This window comes from Pteropus alecto, unplaced genomic scaffold, assembly GCF_000325575.1.
Source record: "Pteropus alecto unplaced genomic scaffold, ASM32557v1 scaffold41, whole genome shotgun sequence".
Classification (NCBI taxonomy): Eukaryota; Metazoa; Chordata; class Mammalia; order Chiroptera; family Pteropodidae; genus Pteropus; species Pteropus alecto.
The window spans coordinates 634,526-646,511 of record NW_006430464.1 but is presented as its reverse complement, the minus strand read 5'-3'; the positions used below and the strand labels follow the sequence as shown (position 1 = coordinate 646,511).

Sequence of the window (11,986 nt, the reverse complement as noted above, 5' to 3'; positions counted from 1 at the left end):
GTGGCTGCCTGCGGCCAGCGCAGAGCCTTCCGCGCCCCCTGCGTCCCCACCGCCCAGCCCCTGGTGGCCTCGCCAGCGTCGGGGTCATAAGGCCATAGGCCTGTGACTGCTGCAGGGTCACGTTAAAGATGTCCACGGCGCGCTCGGCCCCCGCCTGCTGCAGCAGCTGATCGATGGCCGGGAAGGTGCCCAGCTGGGCCGCACTCTTGCTGCAAGTGACTCGGAGTTGGATAGGGTGGCGGGGAGGCAGCGGGGGACCCACCCGGCCGGAGGCTTGGGGGGCTGCAGGGCACTTGGTGAGCCAGCCGGCCTGGGCCCAGGCTGGAGTTAAGTCCCTGACAAGTGTCGCAGGCCTGGGAGGTGTCAGGGCAGAGGGAAGAGGGGACAGGGTGCGGGGGGCCGCCCTGACCCAGCCCCGCCGAGGCTTGGGGAGGTGACACCCTTCCAGAGAGGCGCCGAGAGGCCTCGCCCGCCCCCCAGGGCTTCCTCCAACAGCACCTGGAGTGGCTGAGCACTGTGCCCCGCTTCTCCGAGCCCCGGGAGCAGCAGTGGCCCGGGGCAGCGGGAACCGCAGCAGGGTGGAGGCGGGCAGCTCGGGTCCCCGCTCCCAGCTCGGAAACTGCAGACTCCGCACCTGCCTCTCCTTCCCGCTGTCCCCCTTGGGGACAGAGCCGTAGCATCGGAGCCAGAGCAGGCACGGACCCTTCCGCGCGCGTCCCACTGCCCACCTGTGTGCCGGGCCCCGGCTCCCAGCTCGGAAACTGCAGCCTCCGCACCTGCCTCTCCTTCCCGCTGTCCCCCTGGGGACAGAGCTGTAGCGTCGGAGCCAGAGCAGGCACGGACCCTTCCCTGCACGTCCCACTGCCCGTGGCCCCCACCCACCTGTGTGACCCTGAGCAGGGTGCAGGGCCAGCCCGCTGCGTCGCTCTCGGCCTCCCAGCGCGCTGTCACCGGGCCCGTGACAATGGGCTGCAGCTCCGTGGGCCAGAAGTCCTGTGGCCGGACCAGGTCAGGGCTGCTCAGGCAGCTCCCCCGGCTCTCTGCCCACCCTGGTCGGCGGCCACAGTACAGACGCCCTTCCCAATCCCAATCTGAAGCCTCCGCCCTCTGTCCCGCGGCCCCTCACCTCGTCGTGGGTGTCCGAGGGGCACAGGGAGCCCAGCACCTGGGCCCGGTGCTCCCACACCAGCTGCCAGAGCTCCTGGGGCCGGGCGGCGCCCATCAGCACCACGTGGTCGTGGCCCAAAAGCCCGCCCTGCAGAGCACAGCGCTTTGGCCCTGGACACTGAGTGACCCCGCCCACCCAGCTCCGGGGCCACGGGGCCGTCACGCGGGGAAGAGCCAGGCTTTGGGCATCTCATCAGGGGGGGCTCCCTTCGTTTTCCAGAGAAAACTACGCTGTTGAGCGGTCATCTGAGGGAGGACGACGGGAGGGTGAGGCGGCCAATGGTCCCGGCTAGGCCACAGGGCCCCCACCCACGCACCGCAGCCCAGCACTCACAGGCCGTGCTGTCCAGCTTGCAGCCAGGAGGGGGCGCCCCAGAGCCAGCCTCCGCCGGGATGGCCTGGAGCGGGAGCTGGGAGAGGGGCCGGGAGTGAGTGGAGAGGGGCAGGCCGCGCTGCTGGCCACCCAGCCGGCCGAGGCACACCTGGTACTCCTCCAGGAAGCTGGCGTTGGCACTGACTGCCCTCTTGGCACAGTCAGTGCAAAGTCGGTCACGGCCATGGGCTGGGTCCTGGGGCGGGGGCGGACAGGCGAGGGGGCGCTCTGGCTCCCTTTTCTCCTGACCTCATGGCCCACGCTCCCTCAGCCACGCTGGCCGGCCTCTCCTCACACCCGGGGCACACTTCCATCTCCAGGTGTTGGCACGGGCTCCTCCCCCTGCCCAGCTCACTCTTCCCTGTCACTGGGCTCAGCAGGCCGACCTTAGGATCCATCCTCCGTGACCATGAGGCAAACCTGTCCCAGCTAAACAAGCCCTTTTAAAATGCTTTCTGTCCATCTTTTTACTTGATCCGTCCTCTGTGCTGTTTCGTTTTTTTCTTTCTCTGCTGAGTCTCCTCAAGTCTCTTTCACAGAGTCCTCCTCAGGTCCCACCCAGCTCATTCTCCTTGTGACTCTGCATGATGATGTAAACCAGGCTGGTCCTCCAAAGTCCCCCTCCCCCGCTCTCCCCCCAGGAACCCTGCTGGACCTGCTCTCAGATCCCAGTCCGGAACTGACCGGAAGCCCCTGCTCCTCAGGCACAAACCTGTTCTTGCCCAGCTGTTTCCTGTCTCCTGAGGGTACCACCACCTTCTGCCCGGGGCCGCCACAGGATGGTCCAGGACGTAAAGTCATCCTGGACCATCTCTCCCCCTGGGTGATTTACAGTCACCCAGTCCTGGGGGGTGGGGGGTCACCTTCTGATGATGGAAGACCAGCGACAGATGTGCCTGTGCAGAGATTCATAAGTCACAATATAGAATTTTATTTAGAGGGAGTTGGGAGACATGGGTTTTGAACAGAAGGGATATAGTCTGACTTAGGTTTTAAAAGGATTGCTTTGGCTGCTGTGTGGCGAACAGACTTTAGTGGGCAAGGGACGAGGCATGAAGGCCATCGAGCAGGCTGTGGGGCAACAGTGAGAGACGATGGTGGCAGTGGAGGTAGGAAGAAAAGCTGGAGTTTGGGATGGATTTTCAAGGTGGAGACCCTAGAGCTTGCGCGAGACATGGACTGGGGTGGAGGGCGGGGCGATGGGAAAAAAGAACGAGGAATGATTCGGAGGTTTCGGCCAGAGCACCAGGGAGGATGATGGGGCCATTTAGTCGCGGGTGGGGGTGGGGGGACGGCCAGAAATTCCATTTGGACATGTTAGGTCTGAAGTCGCTGTTAAGCGCCTTCTCCTTACTTACTTCATGGACCCCGGGCTGGGTCAGGAGCCTCCTGCGGGCTCGCAGAGCCACTGCTGTGCCTCCGTCCCCGCCTGACCACGACTCGACCTGTCACGGTGACAGGCCCGACTCTCCCACTGCACTGTGAGCTCAGGAAAGGCAGGGGCTGGGTCTGCTCTGCCTCGTCCACCATTGTCTTCCTCCACGTCGCACAGGGCTTGGCGCACAGAGTAGTCGGGCTGTAAATAACCGTAGGACGAGGGGACAGTAAATGCGCCCGGAGGACAGCACGCGGACCCCTGGGGTGCCCCTGGATGGAGAGTGTGTCACCTATCAGATGGAGGTTCTAGGGCAGAGTGGGAGCCTCCCGGACGTACCCAGCTGGAGGCGGGGGACAGGAGATGGTCGAATCCCGACCTGGGGGAGGGGGTGGACCGGCAAGAGACAGGCGGGGCCGCAGCGTCCGAAGTGGGGATCCCGGCCAGAAGGCCTCGGGGATACAGGCGTTGGGAAATCACACAGGCGAGTCACCACCCCCAGAGACCCTTCACTCTCAACGCAGCACCGCAAGGGCCCGACCGCCACGGGAGGAAATACTCACCTGGGCGGAATGGGGTGCTGGAACCTCCAAACTGCCCGACGCGCGGAAGCCTGGCCCGGAAGTGGCTCGCGAGACTACGACTCCCACAAGGCCTTGGGGCTGTCTCGCCTACGGCTCCCAGAACCCCATGCAACAGCTCCGCCGGAAGTCCGTTCGGCCTACAATTCCCAGCAAGCCCTGCAGCCCCTTCTGGAGCTCTGCCTACCTCCCGAAAGCAGTGCGCGGTTTTTCTCTCTGCGCTGGCTCGGTACGCGGCCGAGCTGTTACGCCTTTTGCCGCGTCAGCGCGCTGTCACAGTGCCGGACGCTTGAAAGGCGGAGTGGCCGTATTCGGGTTATCTGCTTCTGTGGGGTTATAGGCTTTTTAAGGGAGCACAGGGCATACGATTTCTGTCCTTTAAAGTGGGATTGCGAGTGAAAATTGGAGGTGGGAGTGCGGGGGTTGGTTGCAAGGGTAAAGGGAGGAGACGGCGCACGCACAGGGCAGAGATTCCGAGCGTGGGGGCTCGCGGTGGGTTTATGCACCGTGCCCTGCAGGGGTAGTAGTGGTGCTTGTGAGCGTGTCGGTGGGGGGAGTGTGTGAGCCGTGTGTGAGCAGTGTGCGAGCTGTCTCTGCGTGTGCATCAGCCGTTAGTGATTGTCGGGAGGGATGGGGGAGGAGTGAGAGGAGGTCTCTGCACGTGCGCCTGGCTCTGGGTAGTGAATGAGATTGAGATCCACTGCGCGGGCTTCGGCCAGTGAGCGGATATACGCTTCCTTTCACGTCGAGGTGGAGCTGGAGGAGGGAGGACAGGTGAGAGAGGTCTTGACGGGAGCAGGAGACCCTAGAGACCCCAGAGACCCCAGCTTCCAGGACGAGGGGTCTAAAGGCTCAGGCCCCTAAGGCCCAGAGTCATGGAGGCCCAGAGTCGTGGAGGCTCGGTTCCAGTAACCCAGGGGCCTGGAGACCCAGACCCTCTAGACGGTCAGGCCCAAAGGCTTAGACCCTCCCCCCAACCCAGAAGCCTTGAGGCCTGGAGACCCAGACCCCCAAGATCCAAGGCTCCAGACGCAACTTTCTCTCCCCAAAACCCAGGAACTTGAAGACTCCGGCCCCCTCCGATGGCCAAGGGCCTTGCGGACCCCTGAAACTGAAATCTGGGGCCAGAGCCTCGGAAATCCCAGAGCCCAAGGGTCTGCGGGTCTGTGGTGAGTGATGACATGGGGGACATGACTGGCACTGTGTGGTCCAGTTTTCTTTATTAGGGGAATTACGATGCCTCAGTTTCAGATTGGAAGACCTTGGTGAAATCACTCCTAAGGGCCATCATGGCCAGTTCTGGTCATCACTGGCTCACTGGTTCATTTGTCCAATGGTCATTTCCTGAGGTTTCCCTGTGCCAGGGTCTGGCGGCACAAATGAGGTCACCGAACTCTGGGAACTCAATCTCAGTCACTGCCAGCCTGAGCGTCAGGAAAGAAAAACTCATCCCGAGGTTACTAGGCACTGTGCTCAGAACTTTACGTGTATCGTCTCAGTTGATCATCTGTAAAATGGGAGTGACAATAGCAATATCTGACTCATAGGAGTTAAACTGTGGAGTCAAATTGAATGAACAATACCTATCAAGAGTTTAGAACAGAGGTTCCGGTCAAGAGGGCAGAGTGGGTGGACGCTGCGCTCATCTCCTCCGTGACCGCATTAAAATCGCAATGAAAATATAGAACGATCAACCTGGAGAACCACCTGAAGACGAATTAAACAGAAGTCCTATAACTAAGGCTATAAAGAAGCCACCCTGAGGCTGGACGTTACAGTAATTCTCCAATAAAAAAGTTTAGAACAGTGCCCAGAAGATAGTACATGCTTAATAGATGGCTGTCCTCACCCCATTTAATTTCTTATAATGTTAATGTTATGATGTCACATCTGAGGTGGTACCTCTACAATTCTTACTTAATAGCTGAAGAACTGAGACTAGAGATAAGTCCCTTCCTTGGACTGCCTGAATCCAAAGCAGGAGTTGGTTCGCTTTTTCTGTAAAGGTCCAGGTAGCAAATATTTTAGGCTTTGTGGGCCATAGGGTCTCTGTCCCAACTCTGCTGTTACAGGATGAAAGCAGCTCCGGACACCGATGGAAATGAATGAAGGGGGCTGCATTCTAATAAAACTTTATCGATGGACACTGAAATTTGAATTTCATGTAATTTGCGTGTGTCAGGAAATCTTTTCATCTTTCCCCCAACACCAAAAGTGTAAAACCATTCTTAGCACGTAGGCCGTATAAAAACAAGCAGCAAGCCAGATGTGGCCAGAGCGGTCTCCATGCTGTGCTTCCTCCTGGGCTGTGTGGCTACACCTCCCAGGATGCAGAGAATTCGAGGGCTGGAATGGCCTTCTAATCAAGGAACCAGCCGAGCAAAGAAAGGTCCAGTGGCAGGAAAGTATGGAATGTATTTCATTTTAATAGAATTTACGTTCTCTAAACAGGTTAGGCACTTACATGCTATAAAGTGAAAAAGATATGACAGCATCTACAGTGAAATCTCTAGCTGCCTGGCCGTTTAGTTCTCCTCAGAGGCAGCCTCTCTCCTGTGACTATCTCATTCCAAATCGGGGTGCACAGTGTCCCCATAATTCTCCACTCTGAGGCCAGGGTGGGAGTGGGATGTCTGGGGTCCCGGAGACAGCATGAGAAGACCCCTCATTCCTCAGCCCCCTGTTTCCGGTTATTTTTCCTCTCTCCCTGTCCCCTAAGACAACCTCTCCGTGGACACCAGTGGCCTCTTCACCCACAAATAAAGGGCTACTTTGGGCTCCCTCTACTTTTTTTTTTTTTTAACTCTCTTTATCCAGCCTGCAAAAACCTACCCTCTCTGGTCCTCCCACATTTCTGGCCAAACTATATCAATCAATCCACCAGGAGGCTTGTTCTCCACAATTCTGTCTTCTCTGCAAACTTCTTAAATGAGCGCAGTGGCTGCAGTTTTCATCTCTGCCCTGACACCTCGCCAACAAGGACATGCTGAAGAATCCCTGTGCATGAACTCGGAAGCAGAGAGAAGCATACGAGAACGCCAGCTCACTGCTTGTCCTCTCCCCTTAGGCTGGCCACACATTTTCACCATTCCAGGTCGTGGATCCCATAGTTAGGAGGTCAGAGCCCCCTCTCGGGGCGCGGCAATGGTTCCAGCTCTACTTCAGCACCACGGACAGCGCCACGCTGCTGCCCGGCGCCCGCCAACCGGGTCTGCGATCTATCTATCTTGGGAGGACAGGCATCCGCTTGTTCGTTGAGCCGCCTTCATCGCATCCAGACCAATTCGTTCAAGGTACGGCTGGCAAAGAAGGGAGAGTTCACGATATCGTAGCAAATAAGGGATGTGGACAGACGCCTTGTTTTTAAGGCATCACCCCACAATGCTGGGGGTCTGGCACCAACTAGTTGACGTATGATGCTTGGGAAGCTTGTGTGATCGTAGAAAACCATCTCCTATGAGTGTGGGGCCTGGACTCCTAGGACCCTGAGCACAAGGAGGAGTCCGAGGAGAGTTTCAAGGATGCTCGATGCCTGGGGACCAGACTGAGGAGAGGGACAAGAGAAATTGCAGAACCCAACTTCTTCGCTGTTTCTGTGGCTCTAGAGGTGAGCAAAAGTCAACACCTATTATACGCTTCACCACCGAAGAGGGAACTATTACATTTCTGTCCCAGATACTCCATCACCCTGGACATCATGCCTTTCAAGAACATAGTACAAGTAAGAAAAAAAATCTTTCCTCTTTGGGACTAGATGGGACTGGAGTCTCTCCTATTACACAGCAGAGGTGGATTCCCAAGTTTACGTGGTGAGAAGGAAGAGGTCATACATGGGATGTTCTCATTCTCCCACAGTCAGGTTTCTGCCCACAAACCTTCGTGATTGAAACGTGTGGACTCAGGAGCTCCACTGAAGTCCCCTCAGATTTCACAAGCTAAAGCCTTGGGGAGCCCAAGAGATGGGGGCATCAGCACCAAGTTTTCAGAAGATAGTTTCCATGCTAGCGAGGAACCTCCACAGGGCTTCTGAACTTGTCCTGGAGCCCACAGCTTCTCTGGGAAAGGGAGATCAAACACTGGTTCTCGTTGAGTAAATGTATCTCTAGTTAATGGATTGCAAGTGCTTTCACGGACATTCTTTGCCGTAGGGAAAAACCACAGGCTTTAGAATAGGAGGAACTTGGATCCTGGTTTCTCCACTAAGAGGGTGATAATTGGAAAACTAGTCACCTTACCTCCCTGTGCCTCAGTTCTCTGCTCTGTAGAGTGGGGGGCGGGGGATAATAATCCTCATATCACAAAGATGTTTTGATGCATGTGGAGCACTGTATACGGGTCCTGGTACGAGGTGCATGATTATTGTGTGCAAGTTCCTTTTCCCTTGAAAATGCAAGCTTCTGTTGGCGACTCGTCCTGATGCTAAGAGTGCCAAGTAGTGTCATCATGGGTTAAATGAACACATGACATTTAAATAAAAGGAGCTAAACTTCCACCGCCAGCAACATCCAAACCAGGAAGTGAATAAAACATCACACCATGCACTTCTAAATGGGGTCAAGTGGAAAGAAGCAGAAGTTTGTAGCGTGGCACTGGAAACTGCCTAATCCTGATTGGCTGCCTCTTCTCCAGGAACAGGAATATAGGGCAAATGTCAGGCTGAGAGAACTGTGAGAATGTGCACTCAAATTGCCCAGTAGACACAGTCTCACTCACACGAGTAGAAAAACCTGGATAAAAAAACCAATGGGAAGATTTCCAGGGGAGGAGCCTTATACATCATTGGTTCTGTGTCTGAGGGTCCCCTGCGCTTACTACCGTCTTCGGTCACACTGTTCTGAGCTGAGGTTCAAGCACAAACCCAGTGTAAGATATACCTCTAAGTTTGTAGAGAGGATCCCAGTGAAGTTTGGAGTCTCAGAAAAGAGAGTGGAAATCCTGGATGCCAGGAGGCATGTGCTGAACCCCATCTGAGTTTTGAACTCTCTTTCTCTCTCGTTGGTTTCCCTCAACCCCAGACATTTAGATCTCGGAGGAGTTGACAGAAAGCAACAAACAGTGCCTACAAGCTGGCTCAGAATGCAGGGAGAAGATAAAATGTCTGTACAGACTGCCTGTGTTAAGCTTGAGAATACGGAAAAGCAATCACATGACTACCACACACACATACTATTCTGCTTTTGGGTCTTTTCAGGCCCTCGTCGGATTGGATGATGCCCGCCCACTCTGGCGAAGGGCGATCCCCTTACTGAGTCTATTGACCTAACTGGCAACCTCATCTGGAAATACCTTCAGAGACACACGCACAATGGTGTTTATTCTGGGCATCCCGTGGCCCAGTCGGGTTTACTCGTGACATTAAGCATCGCACTGGCCTCGGAGGCCAATATTCAGTATACACAGAGACACAGACACAGACGCAGATGTAGACACACAAAGAAACGCCCGCCTACACACACACACACACGCACACACACGCACACACCTGGGCATTGAGCCCCCCCCTCGGCCCTGAATCAGCACTGCGGACAGCACCACCGCCCTTTCCTGGGCTTGTCCAGGAGCCACCGTTTGTCCCAAGCAGAGGGAACGTCCCCCATGGGCGGTGGCCTGACTTCCGCTGAGGCAGAGGTGGGGTCACAGAGCACAGAACCTGGTGGCTGGGGGAGGCTCTCTGGCAGAGCGGGAGAGCGAGTGAGCTTGAGAAGACAGTACCTGAGCCCAGCGATTCCCAGACTCACCTGTGGCATTCTCACCCCTCGCGGCTGCCTGAGAGTCCCTACGTGTCTCCTTGGCCCGTTGCCCCTCGAGAACTCACTTCCCAGGCCAGAAAAGCGAGAGCCTCGCCCATCCCCAGCTTGTGCCTCCCCGCTCACAGCCACCTACCCTACGGCACTGGAATTGTCAGATAAGCTGTCTGTCTCCCAACCACATACTGCCATCCTCAAAAGCAAAGGCGAGACCTCTCACAGTCACCCGTCACTGGAAACATGAAGGCACAGTGTAGATGGCTCCTGAATGAATGAATGAGTGAGTGAGTGAGTGAGTGAAATTTCCCTCTTTACCTCATGGGAAGAGCTGAGAAACCCTCGCAGATCGGCATAAGCTTCCTATCTCCCAGCCCGATGAAAGCTGGACAGACGAAGCTGGATGAAGCGGCTCCCTGTGCAAACAATGATGTGTGAGACAGGTTTGGGCAATTCGTTTGTCCGCTCTGAACCTCCGTGTCTTCTGAAAACTGAAGTGGGCCAGCTCTGATGGTCTGTGGGTTCTAAGTTCCTCTTCCACAGGCAGTTAGATGATCTGTGGTTTCCCTGTCTCTCTACTTCTCACGTCTTACTTCTCACTACGTTTCTTTGCACATTGGGCATGATGGGAAACAGAATGGACATGGCTCAGCCCTTCTGACCACAGAGATGTTGCAACTCCCCCTGCAGAGAGAGAGAGCGAGTCGTCCAGGACAGGGGACCCAGGAGGGAGCTGGGGCTGCAGGACGAGATACAGACTGAAATGCAGGGGTCGGCGATGGCATGGAAGGACACGCGCATGCTCAGACCCTGCGCCTTCGCGTCTCAGTGATCCGAGCGCCGACTCCGCTCCAGTCGTGGGTGGTGGTTCTGGGAAGGGGAGATTATGGGGTGGGCAGACTCATGAACTTGGATGGAAGAAAACAAAGTCCTAAGAAAAACATAGTGCAAAGCCCCAGTATCAAAGGCAGCATGCCGGGATAACAAAACTATGAAGAAAGCAAGGAAACCATTAACTTTATTTTATTCTTTAGGAAACAATCAGCTTTAAGGTGAAAGCACTGGCTCCTTTGGGGCGGGGCGGGTTGGGTCTCGTGATAAGGATGGAGAAACAGCGGGGAGGCCCTTGGGTGCCTGCAACACTCTGTTTCTTAGAGAGTGTTCATTTTGTGATGAATCACTGGGTTGTTTTTGTGGCGGTACTTCTCTGCACGTATCTTACAGTTCCCCAAAAAATGTTTCCAGAAAACCAACATGGGTCCAAGGAGGCACTGCCTCTCATGCCTCCTACCACTTCCTTTCCCACCACCCCTAGCTGCTCCGTTTAAAATAACCTGTGGTCTACGGCCACACCATCCTGAACGTGCCCCACCCCATCTGGTCTCGGAAGCTAAGCGGTGTCGGGCCTGGTCAGTACTTGGATGGGAGACCACCTAGGGTGACCAGGTGCTGTAGGCGTAAGAAATAAAAAATAAGGGATTGTAAGCTGACAAGGTCCTTGCAGTCTGTGAGGTCAACCAAGGGTTGCCTCGCCTAAAAAATAAAATAAAAAAATAAAATAAATAACCTGTGAAATCAGGTGTGTGTCTCTTCTCTCACGAAATCCTCGCCATCCCCAAGGGCGGACCCCCGCCAGGCTGGGGTTCCTTGCTCCGTGTCTCCTGCACGCCTGGGCTCCTGGGAACAGAACCTCCACAGGCAAAGCCCCAGAGGCTGGAAATCCCCGCCGTGTTCTGGGGCGGTGAGAAGCGTGGCCCCCGTGAGACATCGGTGATGAAGAAATCCTTCCTGGAGCCCTGAGGAAGGGGGAAGTGTTTATTTCTTTCAAAATATGTGCTTTCTTTTCTGCATATTCTTCCATACCAAACCCCATGGCGCAGAGAACCACAGCTCCAGCTTTCCAGGTGTCCCGCCAGCTGGGGTCCCCTCGATGTCCTCAGCGTGCGTTCACACACAGAGCCCTCACCTCCACTGCCCAGTCCAGTATCCCTCCGCCCAGTCCTCCTGGGACTCAACCTCCATTGGGGGACCCCACCCTGCCTGTGTGTCCTCCTCTGCAGCTTCGGTCACAGGAGCTCCAGGCGCCAGGACACCTGCTGTGTCCCCACTGAACAGTGACTCTCCGGGCAGCGTCCAGGGCGGGCGTGTGACCTTGGGAATGGAGAGGGGAGGCCCACCGTGTGGAGGCTGGGTGGGGGGAAGATAACTGGCTTTCTCAGCACCCCTGCATCTCCCCCGTCTCCCACGTCCCTGCGTCCCGCCCCCGGCTAGACTGACCTCCACAGACATCTGTAGCCTGTGACAAGGGGTCTGGCCAGAAGGAATCTGTTTAACGTTGCAGAGAATGAACCCCGAGGGGAAGGGCATGGCAAGGAGGCAGGAGATGGGCTCAGGTCCTTCATGGCGTGCGATTTGGGCGTCTCTTGCACCCCAGGAGCGGGCACGGGTGCTGCACAGTTGATCTCCAACGCCGTCCCAGCCCAACAGTGTCTAGGTGGGAGCTTCCCCCGTGATGAGTGTCACTCTTGGGCATTGCCTCATCTTCCTCTGAGGCTGTCTCTAAATCGCGCAACTTTCAGTTCTAGTTCCCGACAGATGGACCCTGAGAAACAGACTTTCCCAGAGGGCGCCGGGCAGCGTCCACCCAAAGGATGGGGGCCGTGCCCCCTGCCAGCCGTGCTCTGGGGCGGGAGGCCAGGGCAGAGGGACCTGGGGAAGGAGTCCTGGGGCGGGTCTCGGGGTCCCT

General features: G+C 56.4%; 1 long non-coding RNA gene and 1 pseudogene across 3 annotated transcripts; one reads left to right on the top strand and one right to left on the bottom strand.

Moving 5' to 3' along the window:
- Nucleotides 1-776: 776 nt before the first annotated feature.
- LOC107195272 lies at nucleotides 777-3,466 on the bottom strand. 3 transcript variants are annotated; one of them, XR_003046861.1, is made up of 4 exons: nucleotides 2,899-3,466; nucleotides 1,502-2,436; nucleotides 1,127-1,413; nucleotides 777-993 (listed from the first exon to the last, which is right to left on the bottom strand). It is a non-coding gene; the product is annotated as an uncharacterized LOC107195272 (long non-coding RNA). The 3 variants fall into 3 exon arrangements; XR_003046862.1 differs by having other exon boundaries at nucleotides 1,127-1,736; nucleotides 2,253-2,436; XR_003046859.1 differs by having other exon boundaries at nucleotides 1,127-2,436.
- A 7,113-nt stretch (nucleotides 3,467-10,579) lies between these two features.
- Nucleotides 10,580-10,698, top strand: LOC112482191 (annotated as a pseudogene).
- The last annotated feature ends 1,288 nt before the right edge of the window (nucleotides 10,699-11,986 follow it).